Here is a 13,501-nt window from a genome sequence, read left to right on the forward strand (position 1 = left end):
AAGTGTTCTGGCTATAATAGTATCAAAGAATCTACACATTAATCATCGAATTGTGAGACACGATATAAAATCAAGATTAAATGTACAGATAATGATTATTTACCATTTTTTTAGAAGTTCTTTGTAATGATGGAATCCAACGAATAATGCTGAATCCACAATAATCTTAGCTTTCTTTGAAAGGGACAATGTATTGTAATATACTCTGTCTTCTTATCGATTGCAACATTTGCAAAATATATTTGAAGCTCTCATATTTGGTATTAATATCTTTCCGATTTTGTAGCAATTGAGTGTGCACATATTCGTATTTCTGTGTGTACATGTAGTAATCTTTCAAATGTTGGTACATCATTCAAAACTATATATAACATCAACTGAAGGATCTCAAACTCTGGATTAGTCATCACCGGGAACGCATATACCTTAAAATTTGAGATTCAGGGTTGTAAAGACACACCAATACGTCAGATGCTTTATTAAGAACAAAGACATACAAAGGTATAGGCGAAGCCATCTAAGGTCAACTTCGCTGAATAAAGTTTCTACTATTTTTTCTTTATTCATCATCCGTGAGCATCAGAAAAATATATTGTAAATCATGTCAGTAACGCTGCATTGACATTGTTGAAACTCTCTCGGACTATTTTAAGCTTAATGAGGAGGTGGAAGTGATTATTCCGTTAATATGTTTTGTTTATCTTTGCCATTTTTCACCTCTCTGTTATTTTTTAAATTTTGGTCCTCAGTGCTAGTCAACTTTGTACTTTAATTATTTGGCATTTTCAACTTTTTGAGATTCGATCGTAACTAATGCGTCTTTTGAAGAAGAAACGATCGTCTGACGTTAATACAAATTTAATACTAGTAGTAATGATGAGTTCAAGTATGTTATAGCAAAGACTGGACGACCTCTGGTTATTATACAAATTTATACAGATGCCAAATAGGAAACCATGTTTGTTAATATTATCAGTATACATACATATCAGGACATGATCTCATTTTGGTAAAGGATGGGCTTAGATAAACGTTCGTGAACGTAAATTTACATTTAAACAGAATAAATAATAACTTATATTACACACAACCATTTGCACACGTGGCGGTCACTCTGCTGTAAGTATATCGTTTGTTTACTACACTTCACTCGTAGATCATAACAGCCCGCTAACATCAAACTTATAATGTCATCGATTCACATTATGGATTAAAGAAACATGTTGTTCATTACTACTCACAAAGGAGAGCTAATTATAATAAAGCGAACTGCACATAAGACTGTGAATATAGTTCTTACAATTAATTAACTTTAAAAACATGTGTGTGTTTGAATCCCTTCTCTAGGTTAAACTCATATATACATTCCCAAACCTTTATATGTTAAAGCTAATGGTGTTGAAAGTTGGACCTTAAAGGCTACAGCCGAATTTATCTAATGTCAACTTTACATGAAGTTGTCGGGACACTGTTTTTGTTTCCTTTAAGAGAGCCTTCGAAATGTATGCTATTAATCGATGACTTGTAAGTTTCAAAGCACATGCTACCTGGTTTCACTAGGACATTATATTCCATGTGCCATGATACAAATGTATCCACCCAGTTCTAATTGATAAAACGATCAAAACCCTTACAAATTAACGGATGTATGAATTCCTAAGTAATAATTAGGCACACTCCAACAATGTATCAAACACGGATACATTTTTATGCTAATACAATGAAACATAATTTGAAATACAGGACTGTAAACGTGTGTGAGTTAAAATCTCATTTGTCGGGGAAAAAGCAAATGAGAAAAAAAACTCCCACTATAAATTATTAACATCCACCTTTATAAATATTATCTATCCTTGTACAAATGTACCTGTACATGTAATCCTTATCGATCTATATATCTATACCTCTCACCATATATGATTATTTGAATAAAGTATGTTTTTATCATTATTTATTTCTCACAAAGGCTACCTGTATTTATTAAGCAGTTTCAATTGTATCGTACATCACGTCTTTTGTTATGTTAATTTCAATTACATTAAATTTCTGGTCGAGTGATCATTTACCACGTGCGATTTGTTAAAGGGATGTGTAGTTCAATCATAAATAAAATGGATTAATGATTTTGATTCCCAATAAGGATTAATTTCAAAGATATGGTGAGTAAATATTTGTTTATAATATGATAAATCATGTCTTGTTACAATTAGATGATATACATGAATACATACACAACAGAAATTACATGTAGGGAGTTGAGAGCAATGTACATATTATTGTTCAATCAGTATCAAAGAGGTCATTGCACTGACCTGACCACGCAAAATATATATTTATAATGTCACACATAGAGGAAAAGGCTTCTATCTTCGTATTCGTTTTAAGATATTTGTGCAAAAACTGCATTTCATGTTTTATCATATTTAAAATCATCGCTTTACTTGTCCCTTTCTTTTGATATTTTGCGATATTTCTAGTTTTCCAGATAACCCATTTCGTGATCTAAAATTTGGGTATAAGATGCATCTGCATTAATGACCCCAAAAACGTGTTCCACCAGTTTACAATAAATAAAAAGATGAAATAGTGATTATTTTTCATTGCAAAAGTGACACTTCCCGTTTGAGCGATTCATTTTTTGTAATTTTTCTTCAGTGTAAATTATATTATATAGTAACTTCCATTGAAAATGTTTAATTTTCCTGTTAGCTAAATTGTTATTCAAAGTTTCCCAAATGTAATCCCATGGTAGTTCCTTCCCAAAATGTAAATTCCACTTCAACTGACTATTTGGATCTGATTTATTCTCATAAAAGTATCTAATATCTTTAAGGCATACTTTTTTGGCATCAACGACAACTCCATTTTTTATAAATTGACAAGAATTTATTATTTTTATAGATCTATCAGAATGACTTTGTATGCTAGAATCTGTTTTTAAAACGTCAATTTGTTGAGGTGTTAACGAAGATTGAATGCGACTATATTGTGCAATCCAATTCCTTTTATCTTTAAGACTTTTAAAAATATCAAAAGAAGTTTTAAAGGATTTATTGTTAAAGTCCCATATGTCTTTATTTTTTTTTCCACTGGAGGCAAAGTTTGCATAATATAATGCATGTCCCTTGAACATAAATTTACAATTGCCGAAAATGTTTTCTTCTAAAAGGTCCTCTTTCAATTAGGGTGCAACTACTTGCTATAGTTGTTTGTCTTTACTTCAGCAAATTAGCAGTCCTGTATACTGTGTATACATCTGTACACAGCTTACTGTCGTATATTGTTTTGAAAATGCACTGGGTATGTTGGGAAAATGATCTGCAATTTATATAGAAACAGGAATGTGTCCATAGTACACGGATGTCCCACTCGCACTATCATTTTCTATGTTCGGTGGACCGTGAAATTGGGGTCAAAACTTTAATTTGGAATCAAAATTAGAAAAATCATATCATAGGGAACATGCGTACTAACTGTCAAGTTGATGTAACTTTAGCTTCATCAAATCTACCTTGACCAAAAACTTTAACCTGAATGTCGCACTATCATTTTCTATGTTCAGTGGACCATGAAATTGGGGTCAAAACTATCATTTGGTATTAAAATTAGAAAGATTATATCATGGGTAACATGTATACTAAGTTTCAAGTTGATTGGACTTAAACTTCTTCAAAAACTACCCTGACCAAAAACTTAAACCTGAAGCGAACGGATGTACGGACAGACGCACAGACGGGCGGACGGACGAACGAACGGAGGCACAGACCAGAAAACATAATGCCCCTCTACTACCGTAGGTGGGGCATAAAAATATCATTGAATAAAAGACAGGTCTTACGTGTCATAAATCTATAGCCCTGCTTTCATGTAAATTACAAATTATTTACGTTTTGAATACTTCATTATAAATTTTCTTCGAGTTTAATTACGTTTTTTTCTTCTGATGAGTTTCTACAAAGATCATCGACAATTAACATTTCAATTTATGACAACAAATTTTGCTTCCCCGTCGATTATTGTTTGTATGCTGATGTTTCTTTGGCTCCATCTTACGGCGTCTATATATCACTCGCTTTGTTCTTATCTATTGTGAAGTTTTTGGATTTCAACGACGTACTGTATGTATTGCTGTAATCATTTTCGTGACTTCATTACCACAAATTAACTAAACATTTTACTAAATTTTACACATAAGCAAAGAATTTGATAGGAAATTTAGTTGCCCCTATAAAAAAAAACTATTTCAAACAGGATAGCACATCAACACGGTATTGGAAATGTTTTGAACCAGGAAGTTAAGATACTTTGCGGAATAACTTATGTACTTTTCATGTTTGATATTTGGTGTGTACTGAATATAATTTTAGTTTTAGATGCATTATTTTTATGAATTGTTTTTTTTTTCTTTTGAACTATCAGTTAGTAGCAGCAAGTACAGTTAGATATGAAATTAGTGTCTTCTTTGTTGTTAACGTGTAAAGATAGCCTACCACGTCTGGTCTGTAGATTTGTAAGAGGTATTTTTAATATTGATAGTTTGTTATTATGGTATACTGTTATACCACTATCCTAGCTCCTTCAACCCAATACCAGCCACGTTATGTGTGTGCCTGTCAAAAGTCGTGAGTAATCAATTCAGTGGTTGAATTATTTCATATCTGTTTTTATTTTTTATTGTATACACATATCAGGTTGTTAGTTTTCCCATTTGAATTATTCAACATTGTTCACACATTATAGCATTGTATATATATAAATGTGTGCATTATTTCAGACATATTAATTCAATATCTTAATTATAAAAAGTTTTAAGATGAATTACAATAATGTAATGCAATGTAATGCAATGTAATGCAATGTAATGCAATGTAATGCATGAATTAAAAACAAAAAATGAAGTAAGACATTTAATTACAATAACATGTAATACATAGATTGCTGCATTACACATTTCATTATCCCATGACTATGTGGTATGGGTTTTGCTCATTCTTGAAGGATGTTAGATGACTGATAGTGTTTTCTGTGTCATTTGGTTCCTTATAGAATGTTGCCTCGTTAGAAAATCATAGCACATTTGTTTGTATTTGTTGCACCATGCTCGAAAATAACCCACTACTCACAAATAAAACTAAGTAATTATGTAGTATTCTATTTATACTTGCATAAAAACTAAACGTATTAACATGAAAACAAGACGTTGAAATTGTTTGGACTTGTTATGAGGTTTCGGTTTATAGAAAACAGAAGGTGTATTGGAATTGGATAACTCTCAATCAAAATCACATTATGTTAAAGTAAACCATTATAGGTCAAAGTCTTCAACACGTTGCCTCGGATCACACCTGACAGCAAGATTTCAGGGGCCCATTTGACATTTGACTAGTGTAAAACCATGCCTGCATTCAAACAGGAAAATCAACGGTCTACTCTTTATAAAGAAACTAAAAAATGATAATGAAGGAATAGCTATTAATGTGACGTTATGTGTTTCAGTAGGCTCGATGGTACAAAAAAATTTCAGCAAAAATTGAAACACTTATTTTTTAAATAACAAATCTAATTAATTACACAACTAGTTGTTACTTTATCATGTTTATGATATGCTACCAAAATCAACCAAACAAATCAATTCATGTAGGCACCAGAAGACTTTTAAAATGTGTATATCATTGAAAAAGCTCCAAATTATCTCCCTTTAGTAAAACAAAAAATGCCATTTGTTTTGCATAAAATTTTAGGTACAACTTTTTAAACTCATCGATGACCTATATTTTTTAAATTATTTCTTTTAAATGGACTGTACTTAAACTTTAGTGTAAAATTTAAGCGATTTCTGTAATTCAGTTCTTTTTTTATTTCGTTTTAATATTTATTTCTCCTACAGAGAAAAAGTACCTTAACAAAAAAAATTGTGTGCTTAAATGAACTGTGACTCCATATTATGTTTTTATTTAATGATTCTATTATGTATAGGATAAAGTCTATATATAGAAAAAAAATAACGAGACCCTATACATGAAAAAAAAGTAATTTAAACCCTCGAGCCCCTTAAAAGATTTAAAAGGTAATTTGTTTGAGGTTAACATGGTTAAGGTTGGATACTAAGTTCACAATAAATGTATGTTCACAATATTGGCTTTGTATCTAAATTCAAACGTCTAAATCGTGGGATTCAAATATGTAACGACATAATAAACTTACCTGTCTGTCGAGATACGTGGCGTATAAATAAATGTCTTCTCAAGTTTATCGATAATTCAAAATTTATGGAAGGCTATATTAACAAATACATTTGCTCACAGTTGTGTCTGTACTAAAGATAATCTGGTTAGAATCAAACATATTTACTCTATAATATAGAAGATTAATTGATTTTACGCTGTTAACTTTATCAAAATTAAGTTGTAGATAGCGTTTTTCATTGCAAACTTTTGTCTGAATAATGAAGAAAAAAATTGTTTCAACATCTATCTACTCAATACAGATTTCAATGTGCTGATCCGAAATTGCTAGCATTTCTCAATTATTAATGTCATTTAACAAAAACCTTAAAATCCCTTAAAAAAAGTCTCATTAAATCTGAAAGCTATAGCTGATTTTTTTTATGATGTTGTCTTAAACAGTTAACGGAATCAAATCTTTGTTATTTTTTACTATATTTAAAAAAAAAAACTTGTCAATGATAAAGCTATGAAAAATCAATATATCAAGAATCGAATGGGCTAAGAAAATGGGAGGAAATTATAATTTATAAAAAGGGGAATGGAAAGAAATTTAAAGACTACCTTTTGTTGTCACAAATAATACAAAATTGCTATGTTTACAATATAGAATCAATCAGCGTATTTTAGGAACAAACACATTACATGTATTGTATAAAATACAAATATTCGATAACCCAATTTGTACATTTTGTCATAATGAAGATAAAATAATTAAACACTTATTTTGGAATTGTAAGATTGTACAAATATTTTTAATTGAAACTAAACATTGGTTTCTGTCAAATGGTATAAGTATTCCCTATACTATTTAAAATTGTATTTTGGAGATATCTCAAAAGGTTTTAGTAGAAATGAGACTAACCTGACTTTTCTAAAAATCAGACATGATATTTTTAGTTGTAAATACTTTGAAAGAAGCCATACATTATTTGGAGTGCAAACAAAAATACAGGATCTTTACTTTGTTGAGAAACACATTGCTGTTAAAAACAAGAAACTTGAAATTTTCGATAAAATGTGGAATACTTTCACTATTATATTATTTGAGAGGATGTTTGAATTAAAATTCATCAAAGCAAATTAAAAAAATATTTTTTTTCCTCTAATCTTCAGTTTTCTTCAATATCGGGTCTATAATGCAAAACTCACTATGATTTTTCTGTATCTATTCTTTCTTTTTCTACTTCAAACATTTTTTTTTATATGTGAATCTGTATGTTTAGGTTTTTGAAGTATAGTAAATGTCAAGCTATTAAGATTCATCCAAATTGGGTTTTTTTCTGTTATGGTATATATTTTTATTTCATTATGTGATTATAATGTGTAAACTACTAACAAATACTAATATCTGCATATAAATGTCATTTACTAATGTTAACTAGGTCGGGATAACGTACCGGTATTCGACATATTCAACTAACAAATGTATAGATTTCAATAAAACTAGAACACACCCGCGAAATCGCGGGCATATACAGCTTATGACCTGTTGTAAAATGTTTTTTTGTAAAAGATATTATGCATTGAGAATTACATATCTCCCTTTTTCCAAAGTTCGATATATGTTTCCTTTCTGCTAAATTCAATTATATTCGTGTTTCTGGCCTACGACCACAACTATTCTTCTCCTTTGCCACAATACTTCTTTTGGTAAAAGTCAAATCAAATTAAAAGTTTCACCGTTTCAAACATGAAATAAATGTAACTGCTTATATATAGACCATTATTAGACTAAAAAATATGCTTCTATGACTATCCATCAGTGCTTTTGTTTAGAGCCTTATAAGCATGCCAATGGTAAGATTTGAATCATGTATAAATGACAAATACCGAATAAGGCTAATTTGAGGGGTTGTCGATCGGAGGGGTCCTGATCGCGAAATGCCGGGCTTTAAACCATGAAATCCCGAGATGCAGATTTTAAAGAAATTCATATCCCGAAATCGAAAAATATATTACCGGATCCCATAAGGATCAATCCCAAAAACCCGAGCTTACAAACACCCGATCCCGACACCCCAAAAAAGGTCCTGCCTCCCTCTAATCTCTACCTTACTTTCATTTTTGCCAAATCACTATTTTCTATTTTAACAATAAATTATATATAGAAATTCACTGACAGAATACAGAAAGTCTCTATATATTAAAGTAGTATAATCATAGTTTACATGTAGATAAACGCGAACAATATTTGTCCTCTCTAATAGATATAATAGTAGTGATTTTTGCGATCTAAACACCATGATATGGATAATGCTCTACGATTGGTTGTACTTGTGTCACATGTTTTACTTATTCTAATATAAATGCAACTGGTATGACCCCTTCAATAGTACACCATGATATAGAGAACGCTCTACGATTGGTTGTACTTGTGTCACATGTTTTACTTATTTTAATATAAATGCAAGTGGTATGACCCCTACAATAGTATAATGTTATAACATTTAAAAAAAACAGTAGACATAATACAGAGATTCTCTATATATTAAAGAAGTATAACCGTAGCTACATGTAGATAAACGCGAAACATAATTGTCCTCTCTAAGGAGGTATAATAGTTATGGTTCTTGCGATCTAAACACCATGACATGGAGAACGCTCTGATTGGCTTATCTATTTTTCTTTTTTGTTATCTATCATACGATTGGTTGTATGTGTGCATTTTTCAAACAGGAAGTCTTATCTATGACTAAAAGTCAGTCTGATGACGGAATCATTACCGGACTCTTTTTTTTGTCATTTTTCTCCCAAAATAACTCAATCTGAATAATCATAAGAATGGATGACAAATGCGACTATGTATGTTACCTATAGGACACAGAGGCATGATGATTGATTTATTGTGGAAGGAAGAGAAGTGACACCCAAAATGAGGTCTTTTCGTTGAATAGTATAGATATAATAAAAGAGAGAACATTTTACCGCAAACTATTTCAATGGATAATATCTCGAAAGCAAGCACTTTGACCTAAAAAAAAATTTTGCACATTTTTAATCCCCTTTTGATATATTGTAGTGTTATATGAAGCCTCTTATTTTGAAATTGAGTAGCGAACCTCCTGAAAAATATATACATATTATGTTTCGTCTGTCTGAATAGAATAATAAAATAAGAACATATCATATGTGTTTTCTGGCACCTTTGATGTCCAAAAAGGAACATACGCTGATGTATCAAACTCAAAATCCGCTTGATGTACCTCTCAGAAAATAATTTAAATTCAAATATCGTGTTTGTGAAAAAATCATACAAACACAGGCGTAAATAAGCAGCAAAAATTGGTTATGATTTTTAAAAGGTGTTAATCAAATATAACGGGATGTCATTGATACATAGACATTATGGTACATTTAATTTTAAAATAATGGGAAAAAAGTATATCCTGTGTTAAATAGTTGTTATTCGTTCATGTTCATGCATTTTGTACAAACATCCGGTCGTTAGTTTTCTTGTTTAAGATATTTTTACATTTGTCATTTCGAGGCCTTTTATAGCTGACTAAGCAGTATGACTTGCTCATTTTTATACGCCTTACGGTGACCTATTGTTGTTAATTTCTATTCCATTATATCTCTTGAATATGTACGTTGTATTGATATTCCATCGGCATCTTCTTTTTGTATATGAATTTATTCATATATTATGTGAATTAAGAATATTTTAGCAGACTGGTAAACTATGAGGATTGAAATTTGTATTTACTGCCAGATATGCCCATACACATATTATACTGTGGATTCATTATTATTCGTTGGATATCAATTTTCTTGGGTTTCGTTGGTACAGGTTAACCACGAAATCAAATGTTCAACGAAATATTAGTTTTCAATAGGCTTTTATGCAAATATCGGTAAAACCACGAAACAAATATTCTCGAAAATGCCAGTTTTCAACGAAAATTGATACCCACGAAAATAAATAAATCCACAGTATGTCGTGTGAAGATCAGTTGTATATACTTTTTGTGACAGGGGTACTCAATGTTTGTCCCCTTTACTAACACAACTATAAATTGTTGAATGTTTGTCGTTATGCACTATCGTCGGGCAGGAGAATAAACGAGCGGCTTATGTTCACATTACAATACATCAGAAATGTTTAAGTAATATGTTGCATTGAAAAACGATAATGATTATTGAAATATCACTGCATTTACTTTTCAGCATTTTCTTTTATTTCACTTTCAGATATATGTATCGAAATGATTATCTTGAACATAAAGATAAATGTTTTATAAAAATCAAAAATCATGTTGTAGTTATTTAATTCATGGTATATCATATTAATCGGTCCTTGTACTTATATAAAAAAATATGAGCAGGATGTCATATTGTAAGAGCTATTCGACGTACTTCGATGAGCATTTTGATATAAAATATATGTGCAATAAACAGTTTTATAAAATGAAACAGTACAATGTCACAATATATATAATAAAAAGATTGTGATGCATGATAGAACATGTATGAATACTTAATTTGTTTACGAATACAAAAAAAACAATCTAGTTCTTGTTCTGTCACGGATTTCGTTCTGTAATTATATTGTTAAATTAGAGAATAGTGTAAGCCTTCGGCTTTCTGAATAATTTTTGAAATGTTGTCTTTGGCGTATTTTTCTTATTATACACGTAAAACAACTGCAAAATATATTTGAGAATTGTGTAAATACCAATGTAGGTTGGTATAATATATTATGCTATAGCTTTAGAAAACATTGAAAAGTATGACTACAAAAGTGATCACCAGACACTGCATCTTCTCTAAGAAAGGTGCATTTCAATATAGAATTATCGTAAATAAAAGAAGAGCACTCTCCCTCAGTGTGGCAAAGGTCAGCGCATCTAGCACGTGTTCGGACTGGTACAACAACTTTCATTTCTGAAAACAAGTTTCCAGAATATTTTCGCTCGAACGTCCCCATAGTCTTTTTATCTAAAAATACATTAAAAGCATTGAATGATTTAAACTTATTGAGACAAACTTAAGAAAAAGATACAAATGACTGGTATGAATGAAATTAATACTTAACAGGTGAGGATTAGCGAGAGCAAGAATGACTGTTGTGTCCATTAATATTACCAAAATCACTGCGAACGGATGGATTGATGAATGGTTAAATAACGTCTAATTTTAAAATGCCTGTACCAAGTCAGGAATATGACAGTTCTTGTCCATTCGTTTTTGATGCGTTTTGTTTTTTGATTTTGCCATTTGATTATGGACTTTCCAAATTGATTTTCCTCTGAGTTCAGTATTTTTGTGATTTTACTTTTTGAGTATTAAATGCTGCTGATATCTCCCCTATTTTTGCTGCGCTTCGTGTTGTTCAGTCTTCATTTTTCGATGTTTCTATGAATGTCTGTGGTAATTTTCGCATCTGTTTTATCGTGATCTAGACGTTAGCATGGGTTAAACTACATGAATACGAACTTAGTTAATATGTATTATACAGACCCCGACTATCTATATATGGAGAAATAAGACGTAGTTGTTAACCTTGATATCCCAATTTGTACAACATATTAAACGAACTTTCAATTGTTTACAGTGACTAGGGCATTGTCTCTGAAACATTTATCTGTCTTAAAGCATGACAAATTAAATGTTATGTATGTTTACAATGTAGTTTGACAGCAACACCGTATTTTAACTGAAATCTTTTTTCAGTGATTACATAACCTAAAAGTGTTCTATTACGGCACAGTTGTTATATATTCCCGAGTCCAGAAGATTAATAATTTAATGCATATTTATAGCATAAATAATCATACCTGAACAATCCTTCCTGTAAATGGAATATAATGTAATCAGCATATCAAAATGGCTATCAATACTTTGATATAATTTGCATCTTCCTCCAGTTCTGTATTCAGTGTAGGAACACGTTGATCTTATCAAGCAGTTGTACAGGCATGTGTCTTTGTCAACATTGTTATATTCGATTATTTCAACTCCAGCTCCGACTTGATATGTCTCACCGAACAGCTGCATGGTACAGCCTATTACATATCAAAGGTGTGTAAGAAAAAAATATTAAAGGCTAGACAGAATTGTTACATTGAATTTCATTATGTGTCTGATTACTGACATATAATTAATTAGTCCGATATAAATTACGAATGCAAAACTTTTGTTTGAGTTACAGTAAAATATTGTTCAGTCCGTTAAAGTGATACGTGAATGACTTTTACATAGAGAAATTTTCTTATTTGCTAGATTGGTCTATCAGAAAATCTCAGTTTTATACGGCATTATTTCCAATAACCAATGTCAAAACTAGCAGGTTGCTTATTTTTTTTTCTGTTTATCTTTTGGTTGCACTTTTAAATAAAAGTACAATATCATTGATTAATCATATACTGTAAACCAACTTATTTTCGCGGATACTTTATTTCGCGTTTATACACAGCTAGTCAACTTCACGGCGATATAATTTCGCGATTTTCTTATTTACTTTATGCAGTTTGATAGGGAAAGATGCAGGGGATTTCTTTTCGCGACGATTTAATTTCGAAAGTCGCGAAAAAATTTTTTTTATCAATAACCTTGATTACAATTGCCGTCTTAACGTTAACATGTTTGTTCAAGGCGACGTTATATGAACATTTACACGTTTTTTGGACAGGAAATCTGCGTCAATACGTTAACAAAACGAGTTATTGATTAACTTAGGAATTTTCTATATCGCATCATAATTAAATGGGATTAATAGTACAATTGATATATTTATTTAAGTTTTATACACTATTTTTGTTAGGATACAGACAAGTTGTTTAGCGTACACACTTATTATTAACCTTGTTATATTGAGGAAAAGGGATACAAATTGCCTATTACATTAAAAGATTACCTCATATATTTGTTTATAATAAACTACTATTTACGATGATTAAAACTGAATAAATCTAACGATTTGAAATCCGATATACTCTGAGTTTTTTTTCTTTCTATTCGTTCTTGTATAACAGACAAATTATAAAGGGGACACACCGAAGGATACAAAGATGCAAATTAAACCATTTAATAATTAAATGACGTCATATATTTGTGTATAGTAAATGGCTTTTTATAATAACAGAAAATTGTATGAATCAAACGTTTTAAAAAACCCTGAGTTTTATTTTTTTCCACATTCAATATCTTATATTTTATGGTTTGAAAAATCTTACTTTCAGGTCAAAAGTAAAATCACAAAAATACTGACCTCCGAGGAAAATTCAAAACGAAAAGTCCCTAATCAAATGGCAAAATCAAATGACAAAAATACA

The sequence above is a fragment of the Mytilus trossulus genome, chromosome 11, assembly GCF_036588685.1.
Source record: "Mytilus trossulus isolate FHL-02 chromosome 11, PNRI_Mtr1.1.1.hap1, whole genome shotgun sequence".
NCBI classification, from domain to species: domain Eukaryota; kingdom Metazoa; phylum Mollusca; class Bivalvia; order Mytilida; family Mytilidae; genus Mytilus; species Mytilus trossulus.